Below are 17,270 nucleotides of genomic sequence, written 5' to 3' on the forward strand. Positions count from 1 at the left end.
ACATAGTATTCCACACAACATTGCTTCTGTCCAAATAATTCATTTTACAGCAAAAGAAGCAAGAGTGACCTGATACTACTGAGATATACTTATCTCACCATGTATTCATTTTCCTGAAGCAGCTGAACTTACAGAATATAGAATGGACTGGTTAAGATTTGATTATCTCTGGCTGGTACAGTGGCTCACACCTGTAATCCCAACACTTTGGGAGGCAAAGGCTGGCAAATCACCTGAGGTCAGGAGTTTGAGACCAGCCTGGGCAACATGGTGAAACCCCGTCTCTACTAACAATACAAAAATTCGCCAGGCCTGTGGTGTGCGCCTGTAATCCCAGCTACTCGGGAGGCTGAGGCAGGAGAATCGCTTGAACCCAGGAGGCAGAGTTTGCAGTGAGCCGAGATCACACCGTTGCACTCCAGCCTGGGCAACAGAGCAAGACTGTCTCAAAAAAAAGAATCCATAGGGAGCCAGAAAACAGGGGAACAGGGATCCACCACAGGAAAATCATGCAGGAATGCCTTATTTTAACAGCTATACCTGAGGCCCACAGGGCAATCAGTTGAGATGGGAGTAAAAGGATGGTGGATGCCATAATCTGAATGTTTGTATCCTTCAAAATTCATATGTTCAGCCTGGGCAACATGGTGAAACCCTGTCTCTGCCAAAAATGGAAAAATATTAGCTGGGCATGGTGGCGTGTGCCTGTGGTCCCAGCTACAACAACAATATAAAACTTCTTTATCTTTGGAATTTATAAATTTTATTAGAATGTGTTCAAGTATACATATCTTTTTCAGTGCCTGACTGCCTATCTATTTATAAACTTCTTTTTGTTGTTTACTTTATTTTTACTTCTCTTCCTTTTTTTGCCTTCTGCAACTCATGTTTTTAAATTACTTTCATCTATATTTTATGTGTTAACCTTTTTTCTTTTTTTCTTTTTTTTTTTTGAGTTGGAGTCTCGCTCTGTCGTCCAGGCTGGAGTGCAGTAATGCAATCTTGGCTCACTGCAACCTCCACCTCCCAGGTTCAAGTGATTCTCCTGCCTCAGCCTTCTGAGTAGCTGGGATTACAGGCGTGTGTCACCACACCCGGCTAATTTTTTTTTTTTTTTTTTTTTTTTGGAGAGATGGGGTTTTGCCACTTTAGCCAGGCTGATTTCAAACTCCTGACCTCAGATGATCCCCCGCCTCGGCCCCCCAAATTGTTGGGATTATAGGCATGAGCCAGCACGCACGGCCTAATCTTTTCCTAATAATTTTCATCAGCCTGTTTGTTCTCCATTATGGGAAAACTGACCAAGACCTAATTTACACATTTAATTTTTCATAATTTGGTACTCATTCAGTTGCAGTCTATTTTAACTGGGTTGGTTTGTTATTTCTTGGGCCGGGCGCGGTGGCTCACGCCTGTAATCCTAACACTTTGGGAGGCCAAGGTGCGTGGATCACCTGAGGTCAGGAGTTCGAGACCAGCCTGACTGACATGGTGAAACCCCGTCTCTACTAAATATAAAAAAATTAGCCAGGAGTGGTGGTGCGTGTCTGTAATCCCAGTTACTTGGGAGACTGAGGCAGGAGAATTGCGTGAACCCGGCAGGTGGAGGTTGCAGCGAGTCGTGATTGTGCCATTGCACTCCAGCCTGGGCAACAAGAGTGAAACTCCATCTCTAAATAAATAAATAAATAAGAAGTGTATTTCTTTCAAATTCTCAGATTGTTTCCTTTGAGCAGGAGTGGAGCCTGTGGTAGATTCTATCTCCCTGGAGTGAGTCTTCAAGCAGGCTTCCTCCTTGTTGAGTGGTTTTGAGAGCAAGGCCAGGCATGTTTTCCTTGGGGCAGACCTGTGAAGAAGCTTCTTCTAAGGTGGGAGACTAACATTGTGGACCAGCCAGTTCTCATAGCAAGCAAAATGATATGCGTCAAAGCTATCCTCCTACCTCTCCCTACAGAAAATGGGGAAAGGAATACTGCTGACAGGCCTTTCTTTCTTATGTTAGCTCAGTGAAGAGTCCTTGAGTCTTGAGATATCGAGGTGAGAGAGATCTTTATTTTCTAGAATAAGTCAAAACTTACCCATTTTATATTTGCCTAGGCTGTGTCTGTAGGGGGTTGGATAGGGAGGTGATCAAATGCCCATGCTTATGTTACCATCTTGGCTTCATCCGAGGAAGAATCTGCCCCATTACATGGTGTTAAGTAGAAAAGTGAAAAAGGAGGATGTGCAATTAGAAAAACAGTAACTATAATTTATTTTTACTTTTTTTGTTGAAGTATTTCTTATATACTATAAGGTACACAAAAGCTTAAATATATGGCCTGATTAATTTTTTACAAAGCGAACACTCCTGTGTAACCACCATCCAGGTGAAAAGACTAAGAGTCCTGGCTGTCTCCTCTGTGGCTCTGGAAATCCAGCCATCAGACTGAAAGAATCTTGGGCTGGACTCCTGAATGATGACACTCCATGCAGGGGAAGAGGGTGGTACACATGGAGGAGCAGAGAGGAGCCAGACAGTGAGTGAAGACTTCTTGGAACTTCTAGCTCAGCATCTTGCTAAATGCAGCCGAGTGAGTGACCAAACCTTTGCTACACGGAGCACAAAAACTGCTCAGCTGAGTCCCACTTGAATACCTGACCTACAGAATTATAAGAGTTGTATTATTTTCTTTGTATACATCATTTTATTCTGATACCATCTGAAGCTCAGAGAAAAGTTGCAAATCCAGTACAAAGAAATTTTCTTTATATCATTTGAGAGTCAAGTTGCTAAGTTGCCCCATAACTTGGAATAGATTATGAATTCATAGCCACAGTACAACCATCAAAATCAGAAAATTAACACTTAAAATCTCCTTTACAGACAATGGAAGCAGCATAGAATCACCTGCTAAATTTACTTGTGACATCTCCTTAGACTCCTTCAGTACCAAACAATTCCTCCGTCTTTCTTGACCTCCAAGACCTTGATATTTTTGAGAATTACTGGCAAGTTATTTTGTAGAATGTTCTTCAATTTGGATTTGTCTGAGGGATCCTCATGAGTTCAGGTATTGAATCCTTGTCAGGAAGTAATGCTTTGTTCTTCCCGTCTCATCCTATCAGAGGGCAGAGAACTTAGATTTGTTCCATTTAACTCTGATTACTTGATTAACGTGATGTCTGCCAGGTTTCTCCACTTTACAGTTACTCTTTTTCCCTTTATAATTAATAAGTATTTTGTAAAGTGGTACTTTGAAACTATATAAAGTTTCACCAAAATTCAGTTTATTAGTTTATGTTCCAAGCAGTGTTTATTTTCTTGTTAAAATAGTCCCCATTTGGGGCCAATGGAAACTTCCTTCAGATTGGCTTCTGTGTCCCTTTGACATACCTCCATCATTTTTAAAGTATTTTCTTTCTCAGTGGCACAAGAAAATGTTCCAGGGTGATCTTGTACCCTCCCTGTACCACCCTGGAATCAGCCATTTTTATAAGGAGTCCTGATGATTTTTTAGTGGAGAATAGTATTTAGGAGCCAACTTCTGGACACTTGGTGTACTCATTAGCACTTGGGAATTGCCATTCCAGGCCAGAATTAAGACATGCATGTATGTTATGTCTACATTTATTTTTATACATACTGAAATCCAGGGATTCACACTTATATCTCTAACTGCAATCCAACATAGAATGTTCATTCCACTTTTCTTCCTTCACGTATCTGTAACTCTCTTCTCTGACAATGAGGAACCTGGCACCCATCCATCATCATTAATATATTTTGTTGTTTCATTGATCTTCTGTTATGTAACCATCCTTTCACTGCCTCTGCTGCATGTTTAGCTTGTTTAAGGAACAGCAATAAGGCCTGTATAGCAGGAGTGAGGGGAGCAAGAAGGAAGGTGGTATAAGATGAAATCAGCATTATATTTTCAACCTGAGGAAGCTGATTGAAAAAAAAGATAAAAGCATTATATCACTAGTATCCTAACAGTAAATCTTTGTTCTGATTCCAGAACAAAACAAAAATAGGTATCATATAAATGTCAGTTAAATTTAACTTAAATGAAGGGTGATTTTATATGTGGACTTTGTCTTCATACATATGCATTTTTTTCTGGTATTTTGTCTTTTGAACTACTTTTGTCTTATTCATCTTTGTATGCTTCATAATACACAGCAGGTACCCCATATATTTTTAATTATTTAATTCAAATTTAAAACTTTAATTTAAAAACATAATAAATTTAAATTTGTTTGTAAAAGCACAGCTGAATATTTTTATTTTCTAAATAGATATTGACTGAATTTTTCATAAAGGAAATAATGATTTGCAATATTTCAGAGGAAATGGGATTATTTTTATATATCTTAAGATTTTCTTTTTAAAGCAGTCTATTGTTTTAAACATGTAGCTTAGACTCTTAAAAATAACATTTCCTTCCCCTAAGTACCAATGTATTTATTCTTTCCTATTTGGCAAACATTGATCTGAAGCTTCCAAAGTTTACAATAGAACTGAAATCAACCCACACCATTCCCAAGAATTAAAATTAACATGGACTTTACTGTATTCATCGTTTTGGGTCTCTTTTCAGAACTATGTAATATCTTTTTCTAGAGTGTAACAATAGGGTCTAGTCAGGAAATGGAAACCCCTCTAAGACTTATAAACCAAGAGACTTAAATATGAGAAACGGATTCCGTAGATGATGGAGGAACTGAGAAGCTGCACTATCCCAGCGGGTAGTATAGCCACCGAGATATTAGCAGGGACAATGCAGTGGGGAGCTCTTCCCAGAGTCTGGAGGCCAGGGTGCAACAGGGAACTAGCACCACAACTGGGACTGCCAGTGGGTGCTAGGACCCCGGAGGGAAGGAATGCCCAGTAGGAGCTGCAGCCACGGAGGAGGCACAGTGACTGCTGGAGATATCACCTGAAGCACCCTTTCTCCTACCTTCCAGTCTTTTGCCATTGCCTCCCATTTGGATGAACCTAAGCAGTTAGTAAGGAATCCTGGGAAACACAATTCTTGTGATGCAAAATGGAGCAGGGCAACAGAGAGAAAGGGAGATGAGAACAAATGGCAAATGTGGCACAATGAGTTATTGTGTTCCTTAACTTTCCATACCCCTAGTATGATTAAGCAATGACTGGGACTGACCCCCAGTATGATTAAGCAATGACTGGGACTGATACTGGATACTAAGGACAAAAGGGAGAAAAAGCCGAAGGAGGCAACTAAAGAGAGGAATGTATGCAAGAAAAGAGAAAGAAGAAAAAGAAATTTCAAAAGAAATCGAAATAGAATTTTGTCCGGAGGCTTACCCTGCTGGTTAACAACAAAATGAAGGCCGGGCGCGGTGGCTCACGCCTGTAATCCCAGCACTTTGGGAGGCCGAGGCGGGCGGATCACGAGGTCAGGAGATCGAGACCATCCTGGCTAACACGGTGAAACCCCGTCTCTACTAAAAATACAAAAAATTAGCCGGGCGTGGTAGCGGGCGCCTGTAGTCCCAGCTACTCGGGAGGCTGAGCCAGGAGAATGGCGTGAACCCGGGAGGCGGAGCTTGCAGTGAGCCGAGATCGCGCCACTGCACTCCAGCCTGGGCGACAGAGTGAGACTCCGTCTCAAAAAAAAAAAAATAAAAATAAAAAAAACAAAAATAAAAAAAAACAAAATGAAAAATATACAATGTATACAGATAACTCTAGGGTGCTGTAGGAGATAGCAGATGCCATAAAAACAAACCACTCATGGCATTTTTGCCATCCAATTAAAGTAACTTTTGTCTATCCAAATTTGCATGTCTGACATAGGGCATCCTCATGGTCTTTGAATCCTCTACATCAAAATTATAAGGGTGGGGGTGGTGAGGAAGAAAATGCTAACATCTGTTTCTATTTCAAACGCCAGTCACGTGACATGGGTTAAATGGCCTTATACCTATAGACAAATTATGAAGTAGGGAGCCCTGGAACAGATGGATAAACCTCAATATTTTTATGTTGGAATGAGGGAAGGTAAAGGACCCTTTTGCAGCTTGCCACTTGAATCAGATTTTTCAAAATGGAGATCATTCATTTTCTACCAGAGAAATACCACATGTGGTAACAGTCCTAGGATTTAAAACTCAGAGTCAGTTCCTGGATAAATAAAGCAGCAATGTCTTCTCTCATTCTAAGAATTTTCTTTAGTTTCATTCAGTCTTTTCTCTGTTCCTAATCCTTACAGCATTCTCAATACTGAAATTAAAAGTAGTTCTTCCTCTCAAAGCATGGGAGATTCATCAACTATGACCTTCTTTGCAAATAATATTTTATAAAATATGCCAATTTTAGGAAATTTGCAAATATCAAAAAAGCCCAAAGAAAATAAAATAAGTAGTAATTCCTCCATAGTCAGCCACTATTAGCATGTTGAGGTGCAACCTTCTAATTTCTTTTTTTTTTTTTTGACATGGTCACTTATTTTAATAACAATGCATATACCATGATATCACCATGGAATGTAAATTCAGGTTAGACAAGAGAATTTCACAAGTGCAATGGCATTCTGTAGCATATGAAAGTTTGTGTATAATGTCTGGTCAAGCTAGCTTTCTCATAAATCATTAATCAATTCCATTATAAGTAATTTATTTAATGTTTACAATTCTTATGGAGAAAATAAACAACCCACACATTTTAAAAGTTTCTTCATTTACCTTTGCTTAAATACATGTGCTTAAAATACATGCTTCTATTTCAAGATGACATTTAAGAAGTATTCTAATATAATAGCAGCAAAAATATAATTCTGCAATTACAAAAGAACTAAATTAGAATTCATAAATTATTCTCATGCTTACAATTGTGATTCTTTAATAAATACTACGACTATGCAGTTCTATTGTAAGCTTTCTAGATTTGGTTTAAAAACACACATATAGGCCGGGCGCAGTGGCTCACGCCTATAATCCCAGCACTTAGGGAGGCTGAAGTGGGCGGATCACGAGGTCAGGAGATCGAGATCATCCTGGCTAACACGGTGAAACCCCTTCTCTATTAAAAATACAAAAAAATTGGCCAGGCATGGTGGCGGGTGCTTGTAATCCCAGCTACTCAGGAGGCTGAGGCAGGAGAATGGCGTGAACTTGGGAGGCGGAGCTTGCAGTGAGCCCAGATGGCGCCACTGCACTCCTGCCTGGGCGACAGAGCCAGACTCCGTATCAAACACACATACACACACACACACACACACACATATATATATACTTTCAGTTGTGGGAGGCTTTACAAGTTATATTCCATGCACTTTTTTGCTAGAGTTCTAAGGCAGAGAAGCTAGTCCACAGGACAGGCAGAAAAAAGTTAAATTAACTGGGGCAAATAAGACTCATATAACATCCAAAATATGCAAGCTTCTGCAGCAAACTGGGAGTACTTCAGGGTTGGCCTGCTATCCTTTTTAGAACTAATTTCATCTAAACAGTTTAAGAAGCTAGACATTTCAAAACCACCAAGTGGATTTAAGTGACATGTTTCTTTAGTGTTAACTTGAGTCCCCCAAATGACTTTGTTAGTAAACTAGTGACTACTAGTAATTCGGTCACAGGCAGATCAACCCTACAAGAAAGGAAACCGATATTCAAAATACCATGTTATCATCATCTGAATCTACTCAAATAGTTTATTTTCAACATTAATATGTAACTTCGATAATGAGATGTTTAACTGAAGAGAGCTCCTCCAACAAGACCAAGACAGCATCTCTTCTTCTAAAGCTTAAGTTTTGCCCAGAATTCCTGATACACGGAATAGCCCTTACCAACAATCACTGATCTTACAACAAAGCCTTGGGCTGCCACATGCATGTGGTTCAGATGAAGGGACATTTTATTATTTCCCCTGCTCTTCAATTTGTATAATCCATATGCAACAATTGCTGCAAAACCTGCCATTACAATATGGACAAATGGTGCCTCTCTAGCTTTTCAAATAAGTTTGGATGCCTGATCATCATATGAAGGAAGGGAAACATCTGTTTTTGTTGACATAGTGATTGCTTGAAGAATCGGCCTAGAGTGAGAAAACCCCTCACAAACCCATTTCTTTTATATTCATAGATTATATTTTTTAAAAAATTGCGGCAATCTCTTACATACTCTTTTGTAACCACCAATTTCTACTTCCTAACAGATTAAAAGATCAATAACTTTTTTTTTTTTTTTTGAGACAGAGTCTCTTTCTGTCACTCAGGCTGGAGTTCAGTGGCGTGATCTCCGCCTCCCGAGTAGCTGACATTACAGGCGTGTGCCCACCTCCCGGCTAATTTTTATATTTTTACTAGAGATGGGGTTTCATCATGTTGGTCAGTCTGGTCTCAAACTCCTGACCTCAAATGACCCACCCGCCTTGGCCTCCCAAAGTGCTGGAATCATAGGCGTGAGCCACCATGCCCCACCAATAACTTTTTTATGTGATAAAATACTTTCCTACCTCATGGGGCAGGAGAAGGTAGACATTATAGCCCAGGTAAAGATTATATTTAAATTAATCTATTAATATATTGTGACTCAAATATTCGGTGGATATATGTTGCCAAGCAGACTTTTCCCTTAGTTTTAGAATGGTCTCTTAGATTTAGAATCTGCCTTTAAAAGTAAAGGAACTCTATCTTTTACTAGCTTTTTAATATATGGGATTCTAAGTGCCTATCCACTTGTCTGGATGTCTGCTCACCAGTTCTGTATCAGACTGACAGCAACTTGGGAGCATTGTGCTAATGTAGCCCAGTTCCTGGTACAATGCCTAGAATAAATTAAGGGTTCAATAAATATTTACTGGCCGGGCGTGGTGGCTCACGCCTATAATCCCAGCACTTTGGGAGGCTGAGGCGGGTGGATTGCTTGAGGTCAGGAGTTCGAGACCAGCCTGGCCAACATGGTGAAACCCCACCTCTACTAAAATACAAAATTAGCTGGGCGAGGTGGCGGGCACCTGTAATTCCAGCTACTAGGGAGGCTGAGGTAGGAGAATTGCTTGAACCCAGGAGGCAGAGGTTGCAGTGAGCTGAGATCATGCCACTGCACTTCAGCCGGGGTGACAGAGTGAGACTCTGTCTCAAAAATAAAAAATATAAATAAATAAATAAATATTTACTGAAGGAATGAATAAAGCATTTCACTGATGTCACTGGTAGAAAGTGAATCAACCAACAATTGAGTTCTTATAATGTGCCTGGTATTACACTAGATATTGAGGATGGAAGTAGAAATGAGGAACAAAAGAAATATAATTAGAGTACAACCGAATTGGACAGAGAAAATATGTGCAGATATAAAGTAAATAAAAATAATTAGGTAATTCATTCAGTTGACTCTAGTAAGTAAAATTTTCTATTACGTTCAACAAGCATTTATAAAATTCCAAGTTCTAATAATGTCTTTTCTTAGTTTTTTACTTAGCCTACATGTTATTCTATTTGTATTTATTCATTTAAAAATGTGTGTCCCACCTTCCAAAAACCTGGATTAACTGGTGTGATTTGTTCATTGAGTATAAGTCATGGCACATAAAACTCATTTCTTTTTTTCATAGCATTGCTAAGTTGATTGATTATAGGAAAGCTATAGACATAAGAATTTTTTCTCTAAGGAGTTTGGCACAGAAAATATTCTAGTGAATAAGATGGTTGAAAAATAGGAATGACAATAAATTTTAGGTGGACTTAAATCTAGTTGTAGAATGTGCCCAAACACGTGATTAATGGCTGAGGAGCAAGCTTGGAAAAGTCTCTCATCAACTTCCACAGGAATCTATTCAAGGCACTTTAATATTCAACAATCTTTATAAATGTCCCTAAGAATTTGGAGGAATGTTTGCCACTTTTAAGATGACACAAAGTTTATGGGGATGACAAAAACCTAGTTTTAAAGTGATTTCAATAGACTGAGATATTAAGCTACATTTTTTAAAAAGAAAGTTAGTAGTTCTAAATATAAAATCCCACATATATGTCTAAAAATAACTCACCATTATAGCCAGGGGAAGGCCTGGCTTGATAGAGATTAGGTTAAAAAAAAAAAAAGCTACTAATATTCAGCCAGTAGAAGTTTGTTTGTTTGTTTGTTTGTTTTAAATGAAAAGGAATGCAGCAGCCACACTAATATTTTTTAAAGAATGCATTAGAAAAGAGGGAAAATAATTTGTTCTCTGTTGTTTTAGAAGCTAACACTAGGACTAACAAATTTATGAGAAAATAAGTGGGTTTTATTGTTGTTATTGTTGAATGTAATAAGACATTACTATAATTATAGCCATCCCAAAGTGGAATGGACTGGCTTGAGTGTAACTACTTGTCCTTCCTGAAAATATTTAAGCAGAAGCTATATGACCATTTATTGGGGAGACTAAAAATTTCAACTGTACCTTGTAGAAATTGGGTTAGCTAACATATTTAACTATTAAGCATCATTGAAGCTTGGAGCAGTGGCTTATGCCTGTAATCCCAGCTACTCAGGAGGCTGAGGTGGGAGAATAGCTTGAGGCCAGGAGTTTGAGGCTGCAGTGAGCTGTATGATTGTACCTTTGTACTCCAGCTTGGGTAACAAAGTGAGACCCTGTCTGTTAAGGAAAAAAAAAGCATCATTAAATAAAGCTTTATCTCACATGTGGTAATGTATTGCTTGGTCAAGCAAACTGATTTAAAGAGAAAGTTTCCAATGCTATAAAACCTTGCGGGACTGAGATCTGTGAGGAGAAAAGCTATTGATTTTTAGGATTGCTTTTTCCCTTGATGTGCTTGTCACTTCTGAAAGTGGAAGCAGCAGCCAAAGGGTGCAATGCTTAGCAGAGTTTTCATTATTTCATGGTAAAAGAAAGACAAAAATTGGAATCCCAGGCCCAAGAAGGAGGAGGAGAAATCCCAGTAAGCACTAGGCTTTTGAATGAGACCTGACAGGCTCTATTCTGGAAGTAAAAGTAGATCAGAAAGAGACCAGACCTCACAAAGGCTGAAGCCAAACAGTGAGTAACCTTAAATCCTGAATGAATTAAACTGATATTCCCTAGCTTACCTGTTTGTCAGGAGCAGAAGGAGATCACCTGTGGAAAAAGATAATGTCATCCAGAGCCTCAAAATTAATTTTTTGCATAATTTTTAATACACAATATCTGACACAGAATAATAAATAGCCAAACATACAAACCAAGAGAGGTGAGCTGGCATTTGAGGCTGCAATTTTCCATATTCAACTGTTTTTTTTTGTTTGTTTGTTTGTTTTGGAGACGGAGTTTTGCTCTTGTTGCCCAGGCTGGAGTGCAATGGCGCGACCTTGGCTCACCGCAACCTCCGCCTCCCAGTTTCAAGCGATTCCCCTGCCTCAGCCTCCCGAGTAGCCGGGATTACAGGCATGTGCCACCATGCCCAGCTAATGTTTTTGTATTTTTAGTAGAGACGAGGTTTCTCCATGTTGGTCAGGATGGTCTCGAACTCCCAATCTCAGGTGATCCGCCCGCCTCGGCCTCCCAAAGTGCTGGGATTACAGGCGTGAGCCACTGCGCCCGGCCCCAACAGTTGATTTTAAAACCAAAATAGGAACTAAAAGTCTGCCCAAAATAAGAGATAAAAACAATAGAAAGAAAATCTCAGATGGAGAAATTTCGCAAAGAACTAAAAATAAATATAAAGAATCAAACGGAAATTCTAGAACTGAAAAAACCTGAAATTAAGAATTCAAAGGATGGATTTAACAACAGAATACATAAGTGCAGACAGAATTAATGAGCTGAAATATAGGTCAGATGAAAGAGACAGATTGAGGATGGAGAGAATAAAAGAGGGGAAATACCAAAACAAGCATAAAAAACAAATGAGACTCACTAAAAATGTCTAACCTACATATAAGTGGAGATGCAGATGGAGAAGAGAGAGAAAATGGGCAGATGCAATATTTAAAGAGATAATGGGTGAGGATTTTCCAAAACCGATAAAAAAAATTGAGCCCTGTACAGGTTCAAGAAATATTGAGACTCTTAAACAAGATAAATACAAGAAAATCACACCTAAGCACATCAGTGTATAACTGCTGAATCTCAAACACAAAGGGAAAAAAAATATGAAAGAAGTCAAATAAACCCAGATACCTGCAGTAGAGCAACAATGTGACTGACTACTCACTCACAACAGAAACAATGAAAGCCATGAAACAGTGAATCATATCTTCAAAATGATGGTGGGAAAACCTGCCAACCTAGACTTCTACATCCAGTAAAAATATACTTTAAAATAAATATTAAAGCCAGGCACAGTTGCTCACCCCTGTATTCTCAGCACTTTGGGAGGCCAAAGTGCGAGGATCACTTGAGTCCAGGAGTTTAAGATCAGCTTGGGCAACACAGCAAGACCTCATCTCTATAAAAACTAACCAACCAACCAACAACCAACCAAACAAACAAAACACTAAATAAACACTTTTTTTCAAATACAAAAAAACAAGAAACCAGCAGAAAACACTAAAGGATGTTCTTGGTATAGAAGAAAAATTACCTAAGATAGAAACTTAAAAATGAGAGAACAAATATAAGAATGGAAAGGGTAAATATTTCAAAAAATATAAATCAATATTGACTATATGAAATAATCATAATGCCTTGAAGGGTTTAAAAATATAACTAGATTGGCCAGGTGCAGTGGCTCATGACTGTAATCCCAACACTTTGGGAGGCCGAGACGGGTGGATCACGAGGTCAGGAGTTCAAGACCAGTCTGGCCAAGATGCTGAAACCCCATCTCTACTAAAAACACAAAAATTAGCCAGGCATGGTGGCATGCGCCTGTAATCCCAGCTACTCGGGAGGCTGAGGCAGGAGAATCTCTTGAACCTGGGTGGCAGAGGTTACAGTGAGCCGAGATCACGCCACTGCACTCCAGCCTGGGCGACAGAGCAAGACTCCATCTCAAAAAATAAAATAAAGAATAAAAATATATCTAAATTAAAGTACATGATGATAGCAGCACATAGAGCAGTAAGAGGGGAAATGGAGATCAAGTGTTCTAAGGTCCTTCCACTGTTTAGGAAGAAGTAAAAGTGATAATTTGAATTAGACTTCAAAAGGTCAATAGTGACTCATCATCACTAATCATTGGAGAAATTCAAATCAAAACCACAATGAGCTGCCCCTTTATATCTGTTAGAAAGACTATTATTAAAACAAAGACAAAAACCAGAAAATAGCAACTGTTGGTGAAGATGTAGAGAAACTGAAATCCTATATAAAATATACATAACATAAAATGTACTGTTTGAACCTTTTTTTTTTTTGAGATAGAGTCTTGCTCCATTGCCCAGGCTGGAGTGCAGTGGCACTATCTCAGCTCACTGGACCATCCACCTTCTGGGTTCAAAGCAATTCTCCTGCCTCAGCCTCCCTGGTAGCTGGGATTACAGGCGCCCGCCACCACACCCAGTTGGTTTTTGTATTTTGGTAGAGATGCGGTTTTACTACGTTGGCCAGGCTGGTCTCCTCAAGAAATTCACTTGCCTCCGCCTCCCAAAGTGCTGGGATTACAGTCGTGAGTCACCACGCCCAGCCTGAACCATTTTTAAATGTACAACTCAGTGACATCAAGCACATTTACATTATTGTGCAACCATCACCATCACCTGTCTCTGGGATTTTTCATCTTTTCAATTTGAAACCCTGTACCAGTTAAACCGTAACTCTCCATCCCCACTCCCCGCTATCCTCTGTCAACCACCATTCTTCATTCTGTGTCGGTGAATTTGAATTGGAAATATAAAATGGTGTAGCTAATATGTAAAACAGTATGGAGGCTTCTAAAAAAATTAAACATAGAATTACTATATGATTCAACAATCCCACTTCTGGGTATATACCCCCAAGAATTAAAAACAGAAGTCTCAAAAAGTTATTTATACACCCATGTTCATAGCGGCATTATTGACATGAGCCAAAAGGTGGAAGCCACCTAAATTTTCATTAACAGATAAATGGATCAGCAAAATGTCTATACATACAATGGAATATTATTCAGCCACAAGAAATAATATTCTGATCTATGCTACAACATGGATAAACCTTGAAGATATTATGTTAAATGAAATAAACCAGTCACAAAAGAGTATATGCTGTGTGCTTCCACTTAATATGAGGCACCTGGAGTAGTCAAATTCATGCAGACAGAACAAACAATGGTGGTTTTCAGGGGATAGGGGACTGGGGATAGAGAATTATGGTTTAACTGGTACAGAGTTTCAGATTAAGAAGATGAAAAATTCCGGAGGTAGAGAGTGATGATGGTTGCACAATAATGTGAATGTGCTTGATGTTACTGAACTATTCATTTAAAAATGATCCAAAATGGCAAATTTTGTTATGTATATTTTACATCTTTTTTTTTTTAGGAAAGTGAACAATGCATGTTGGAATCTATAGTGCAACTGCTAGAAGAATAGTAAAAGAATATACAACAAGCAAGCTATTCGAGGTGAAAAATCAAATAGAAAATGATTCCTTTTTACCTGTCTATGTATAATGCAATAAAAAGTTATTAATAAAAATGTATTCAGGTGAAAAATATACTGAAAATGTTCACTAAAATAATAGTAAAAAATGTGTGTTAGGGCATTAAGAGTGTATGAGATTTGTTGGCCTCAGTTGTCTAAATTCTCTATACTATGGCTATTGGCTCATAATATACTGCTTTGTCATAAAACCACCTCTATCATGTAAAAAATCTTGCTTAAAAAAGTGATTTACTGTTTCAAGTGGATATCAGATCTGAGCTGTTTGTGAGACAATTATTAAAAGAACCACTAATAGAAGTCACAGTTTCTATCAACTTAGAAATCTTTCAAAACAGAATATCTCTGGTTTTCCTAACCATGGTGTGGCACATGCTTCGCTATAGCAAGTTGTACTTAGGCATTTTAGATAAAAAGTAGGTAACTCATCTGGATAATTTACTCATAATATGTTCACTTTCAGCAAAAGCTTAACCAATATCTGATCAGTACTTGGACAAAAATTAAGTCCATGCATCAACACATTAGCTACAAAAGGACAAGTTCTTGTTTTGTCTAATATAAATTCTGTTAGTTTTTAGTTGCAGCACACAAAAAAAGTTCAGTTTGTTCTAGAACAAATTCTTCTCTGTAAAAAGGAAACTGAAAATGAACAGGGCACAGTGGCTCATGCCTGTAATCCAGCACTTTGGGAGGCCAAGGCAGGCGAATTACTTGAGGTCAGGAGTTTGAGACTAGCCTGGGGCCAACATGATGAAATCTCGTCTCTACCGAAAATACAAAAATTAGTGCTCGCTTCGGCAGCGCATATACTAAAATTGGAATGATACAGAGAAGATTAGCATGGCCCCTGCACAAGGATGACACGCAAATTCGTGAAGCATTCCATATTTTTCAAATGGAAGAACATTCCATGCTCATGGGTAGGAAGAATCAATATCATGAAAATGGCCATACTGCCCAAGGTAATTTACAGATTCAATGCCATTCCCATCAAGCTACCAATGACTTTCTTCACAGAATTGGAAAAAACTACTTTAAAGTTCATATGGAACCAAAAAAGAGCCCGCATCGCCAAGTCAATCCTAAGCCAAAAGAACAAAGCTGGAGGCATCACACTACCTGACTTCAAACTATACTACAAGGCTACAGTAACCAAAACAGCATGGTACTGGTACCAAAACAGAGATATAGATCAATGGAACAGAACAGAGCCCTCAGAAATAACGCCGCATATCTACAACTATCTGATCTTTGACAAACCTGAGAAAAACAAGCAATGGGGAAAGGATTCCCTATTTAATAAATGGTGCTGGGAAAACTGGCTAGCCATATGTAGAAAGCTGAAACTGGATCCCTTCCTTACACCTTATACAAAAATCAATTCAAGATGGATTAAAGACTTAAACGTTAGACCTAAAACCATAAAAACCCTAGAAGAAAACCTAGGCATTACCATTCAGGACATGGGCATGGGCAAGGACTTCATGTCTAAAACACCAAAAGCAATGGCAACAAAAGACAAAATCGACAAATGGGATCTAATTAAACTAAAGAGCTTCTGCACAGCAAAAGAAACTACCATCAGAGTGAACAGGCAACCTACAGAATGGGAGAAAATTTTTGCAATCTACTCATCTGACAAAGGGCTAATATCCAGAATCTACAATGAACTCAAACAAATTTACAAGAAAAAAACAAACAACCACATCAAAAAGTGGGCGAAGGACATGAACAGACACTTCTCAAAAGAAGACATTTATGCAGCCAAAAAACACATGAAAAAATGCTCATCATCACTGGCCATCAGAGAAATGCAAATCAAAACCACAATGAGATACCATCTCACACCAGTTAGAATGGCGATCATTAAAAAGTCAGGAAACAACAGGTGCTGGAGAGGATGTGGAGAAATAGGAACACTTTTACACTGTTGGTGGGACTGTAAACTAGTTCAACCATTGTGGAAGTCAGTGTGGCAATTCCTCAGGGATCTAGAACTAGAAATACCATTTGACCCAGCCATCCCATTACTGGGTACATACCCAAAGGATTATAAATCATTCTACTATAAAGACACATGCACACGTATGTTTATTGCAGCACTATTCACAATAGCAAAGACTTGGAACCAACCCAAATGTCCAACAATGATAGACTGGATTAAGAAAATGTGGCACATATACACCATGGAATACTGTGCAGCCATAAAAAATGATGAGTTCATGTCCTTTGTAGGGACATGGATGAAATTGGAAATCATCATTCTCAGTAAACTATCGCAAGAACAGAAAACCAAACACCGCATATTCTCACTCATAGGTGGGAATTGAACAATGAGAACACATGGACACAGGAAGGGGAACATCACACTCTGGGGACTGTTGTGGGGTGGGGGGAAGGGGGAGGGATAGCATTGGGAGATATACCTAATGCTAGATGACGAGTTAGTGGGTGCAGTGCACCAGCATGGCACATGTGTACATATGTAACTAACCTGCACAATGTGCACATGTACCCTAAAACTTAAAGTATAATAATAAAAAAAAAAGAAAATGCAAAAATTAGCCGGGCGTGGTAGTGTGTGCCTGTAATTCCAGCTACTCAGGAGGCTGAGGCATGAGAATTGCTTGAACCCAGGAGGCAGAGGTTGCAGTGAAATGAGATCGCATCACTGCACTCCAGCCTGGGTGACCCAGTGAGGCTCTGTCTCAAAAAAAAAAAAAAAAGACTGAAAGTGACGATGAGCCATT

At 38.9% G+C, this 17,270-nt stretch overlaps 1 non-coding gene and 1 pseudogene across 1 annotated transcript; one reads left to right on the forward strand and one right to left on the reverse strand.

The window, feature by feature from the left end:
* Window positions 1–7,746: 7,746 nt before the first annotated feature.
* Window positions 7,747–8,610, reverse strand: LOC106633979 (HIG1 domain family member 1A, mitochondrial-like; annotated as a pseudogene).
* Window positions 8,611–15,305: 6,695 nt separating this feature from the next.
* LOC112438258 (U6 spliceosomal RNA) lies at window positions 15,306–15,412 on the forward strand. The gene has a single exon (XR_003026710.2). It is a non-coding gene; the product is annotated as a U6 spliceosomal RNA (small nuclear RNA).
* The last annotated feature ends 1,858 nt before the right edge of the window (window positions 15,413–17,270 follow it).

This window comes from Pan paniscus, chromosome 1 (assembly GCF_029289425.2).
Source record: "Pan paniscus chromosome 1, NHGRI_mPanPan1-v2.0_pri, whole genome shotgun sequence".
In the NCBI taxonomy this organism is placed as follows: Eukaryota; Metazoa; Chordata; class Mammalia; order Primates; family Hominidae; genus Pan; species Pan paniscus.